The sequence below is a fragment of the Solanum verrucosum genome, unplaced genomic scaffold (assembly GCF_900185275.1).
Source record: "Solanum verrucosum unplaced genomic scaffold, falcon-dt-bn FXZP01000147.1, whole genome shotgun sequence".
NCBI lineage: Eukaryota > Viridiplantae > Streptophyta > Magnoliopsida > Solanales > Solanaceae > Solanum > Solanum verrucosum.
Genome location: NW_026020343.1, coordinates 2,050,381 through 2,054,811, shown reverse-complemented (window position 1 = coordinate 2,054,811; position 4,431 = coordinate 2,050,381). Strand labels below are relative to the sequence as shown.

General features: G+C 34.3%; 1 pseudogene; it reads right to left on the bottom strand.

The window, feature by feature from the left end:
* Positions 1–3,505: 3,505 nt before the first annotated feature.
* LOC125837449 (uncharacterized) lies at positions 3,506–4,166 on the bottom strand (annotated as a pseudogene).
* Between the last annotated feature and the right edge of the window lie 265 nt (positions 4,167–4,431).

The window sequence follows — 4,431 nt, the reverse complement described above, 5'->3', positions numbered from 1 at the left end:
AGGTGTAGAGATTGGTAATGATGGGCCCCTAGAGTGGTATAGGTGGGCCGAAGAAGTATTAGGGGAGGTAATTAGACAAGACATGTTGCATGTTTAACTTACCGAGGACATGACCTTAGCTAGGAGGGTCTAGAGTTCGCAGATTAAGGTACAAGGTTAGTTGAAGTTATGTTTTCTCTTGCTTTCCTGCGGTATAGGATTGGTGGTCATACTTGGACCTTCTTTCTTATCGGTGGTATTAGCACTATTATCGTTGTTTCTTATTTTTAAATCTCCATTATCACATGTATTATTTGTTCTCTGGTCATCACATTATATTATTTAGTTTTTATTATTGTTATTTCCTCGCTATGTTGGATGTTTCTCTCATTTCACATATTTCATTACTGCTCTCATTTATGTATTCCCTTTTCCAAATTGCTTTATTTTAAGCCAATGGTCTAGTAGAAAGTAGAGATATTGATAAGTTCTACTACACTATACCCTCCCTAAACCCCATTTGTGTGATTATACTAAGTATCTTGTTGTATATCTCTGGTGTAGTCCTTATTTCCTTTCTTTTATTACTTGCATGGGCTGGTTGCGGAAGAATGAATTAGAAGGAGGACTTTATTTTTAATTATGGGGGAATTTGGGACTTTAGAAGTCTTTTATTACCAATTCAGTGCTTTCTATCTTGCGAGCTTTTTCTTGAGTTAACAACACGAGTTTTTGAGTGTCTTGAGACCTTCATGTCGTTCATCCATGATTTCTTTCTGTCTAGTCCTTATATCTTGAAGTAATTCTTCCTACTCTCGACCTTGTTCCTCCTTTTTCTCATACTTCACTTTCAACCTTGCTTTTGATTTAATACAATCATCTAGTTTTTTCCTGTCCTCTTCGGTCAATAACTCCTGGTAACTTGACTTGGCTCGTGCCAAATCCTTCCATTCTTAACCATGACAGGGAATTCATACTTGAGTCTTAGCAATTGCTTGGCTTGTTCATCGGTAAATAATGATGAGGGATTATCACTCAAAGCAGCAATTGGACCATGCATTTCCTACTCTTTCGCCGGGTCATTAGTGAATGCCTCCAAATGCAGTTTGATCGAGCAATCAAATATCAACTTTGCGAGTGTTTGGGCTGAAGAAGTAGTACTATTACTCTGGAGGCCTGATTGTTGGCTGGGATACTCTCTGGTAAACACTTCAAGTATGACTGAACCGTGTGCAAAGTTGATTCAATGTCCTCTATATTGATGAATTACGTCAATGCTTGACTAGGAACCGATGTGGTTGCTTGAGCTTGACAATATAAAGCAATATTTTTATGTAAATTCACATGACAATAACAAGGAAAATCTAAACCAGAAAAGATATCAAATGTCAATTGAGTAAACCTTGTTTGCTAAAAGAACTAGAAGTGGAACATGTAGAATAACTTCAGCAGTTCTTGGTTTCACATGCTCACTTGGCGCAACATATTATTTATTAATTTTTGATTAATAAATAATCTTCATCATCAATCTTCCTTAGTACTTTACTACTCAAATGGTGGACTAAAATATTCATATGCTCAGTAATTTATTGATTTTTGGTTTGTGAACACATATTCAAATGGTGGACTAAAATAGACACTTAGTTTTATTCTTAATCAATGTTTAATATATATATATATTTGAACATTTTAGTCCACCATTTGAGTAGTGAAGTACCGAGGAAGATTGATGATGAAGATTATTTATTAATCAAAACATAATAAATAAAATGTTGCCTAAAGTGAGCATGAGGAACCAAGAACTGTTGAAGTTATCCTACATGATCCACTTCAAGTTCTTTCAGCAAACAAGGTTTACTCAATTGACAACTGATATCTTTTGTTTTTTAGCTTTTCCTTATTATTGTCATATGAATTTAGGTAATAGTATAGTTTTATATTGTCAGGCTCAAGCAAGCACATCGGTTCTTAGTCAAGTGTTGACGCAGTTAATCAATATAGAGGACATTGAATAAACTTTGTACATAGTTCAGTCATACTTGAAGTTTTTACCAAAGCAGTACCCCAGCCAACAATCAGGCCTCCAGAGCAATAATACTACTTCTTCTTCCCAAACACTCGCAAAGTTGATATTTGATTGCTCCATCCTTTGGGGGCATTCACTCATTACCCGACGAAGAAGAAGGAAATGCATGATGCAATTGTTGCTTTGAATGATAATCCCTTATCGTTGTTTAACGATGAACAAGCCAAGAAATTGCCTAAACTTAAGTATGAATCCCCTGTCATGGTTAAGAAATGGAGGGATTTGGCACGATCCAAGTCAAGTTTCCAGGAGTTCTTGACCAACTTTGAAGTGGATAAGAAAAAACTAGACGATTTGATTAGATCAGAAGCAAGGTAGAAGGCAGAGTATGCGAAAAAGGAGGAACAAGATAGAACTAGGCAGAAAAAAATCATCTTATTAGCTCAAGAAAAAGCTGGCAAGATAGAAAGCACTAGCAATGAATTGGTAATAACAAAGATGCAGATGAATGGTTTGAGGAAAAATTGGTCCAACATCCAGTCTTCATTCCCCTAGTTATTACTTTCAAGTATTTCCTTGTGTTGTCACAAGTCACAATAATTTAACTTTCTTAATTTTATGGTTCCTATGACTACATACATTTTGGAAGGTGGAGTTATACATTATCTGTACTTATAAATTGTTGGTCATGTGGCCAACCAAAAGGCTCATAGTGGAATTGGCAAATATTTTTCCTACCTTAATCTGAAGTCCTGGGTTTGATCCGTGATTAGTCTTTGTTAGAGAGCCTTTACCCTTTATGTGGTACTTCTAAATGCAGATAAGGATACTGAATACTCAATGGGAACTAAACAAGAAAAAAAAGAAAATTACATTCCACTGTGTATAGCTCCAAACCAATTGAACTACGTGCACCTCCCTTTTCATGTAGATACATTTTTAATAATTTTTTCTGCGCAATATTATCAAGTGACAACCCTTGAGTCTTTTTAAATATGCCCCTGCCAAGTTTGAATCTTTTAAGTACCCTTCATTATATATATGAGTCACAATGAAAGCTCTTTGTACACCATATGATTCTCCATAGTCAACAATGTTGATCTTCTTGATTCTAAACTTATTACCTCCTCATCCACAAATAATTTTGTCAAACTTTTTGCTCTTCCCCTCATTTTCCGACATCCCATTACCATTTTTAGCATCTGCCTTCTATTTTGTTTTTCAATATTCCTCTTCTCCATTATCATAGACATCATCAACTTAAAAACTTCTCTTCTATGGTTGCATAAGGCATAGACAAATACTTTCCATATTTCCCAATAATTAACATATTGAGTTCTATATAAAAAAAATGGCAATGTTGTAAGATTTTGATAGACTAATAAAACATAAATTAAACTAATAAACTTCGATGAATAAATGTAACAAACAGAAAACTAATAGCACAATCAACATGAAAATGGGTGAATGTAAGTAATTTGATTCTTACTTAGGAATCTCTTAGAGATATTTACCAAACTGCTCAACTGCATATTTCACAAAATCACGGGCATAGCTATTCTCAAAGCATGTAATATTAAACTTATTCCTACGCAAGAAGTTTGAATTTTTAAAGTACCCTTCATTGTATATCAGGCAAAAGCTTTTTGTATGATCCTCCATACTGAATGGTGTCAACTTCCTTGACTTAACACTATTTACCTCCTCTTTCATAAACAATTCATGTAAGTTCTTACTCTTCCCCTCATTTGGTGACACCCCATCACCATTTCTAGCTTCCTCTTTCTTATTAGCTTTCTCATTTTTCCTCTTCTCTCATAAAACCCTCACTTCTTCCTCCATTTTTTTCAACTTACACTTCAATTCTTTGTTTTCTGTTTCATCCCCACTTTCCAACTTCAGGCTTTTTGAAAGAAAAGACCCAATTGTTTCTAAGAGACAAACAACTTCTTAAAAGAAAACACCCCAACGGTTTCTTTGCTACAGTATCTGAACTAGTTAATTCTTTTTGAATCTGAGTTGAAAATGAAAAGGGTCTCCACAAAGATATGAAAATTGATATGGGGTTGAAGAATTCAAGAATGTTGATTTTATTGAGTTTGGGGGAAGTTGAAAAAAGTAAGAGAAAACACCAAGAATTGAACTTTCTCAGGTATATCATTGGTGGGTTTCTTTGAGAAAATTAAATAAAATGTGTTAAATAAATCTTGGCTTTGTTTTTGGTGACACTTTTACCAAGGAAAGATCAAACTTTCTTTAAAACCTAATCAAGTTAATTTGGGACAAAATTAATATTTTTAAAAGTTAATTATTTCGAAAATAACAAAACTCCATATTCCTTCCATTTAAAAAAAAGAAAAAAAATCATTCCACACTTCTCTAACTTCTTTCCACCAACAACGCTCCCCTTGAACCAACAGGTTCCT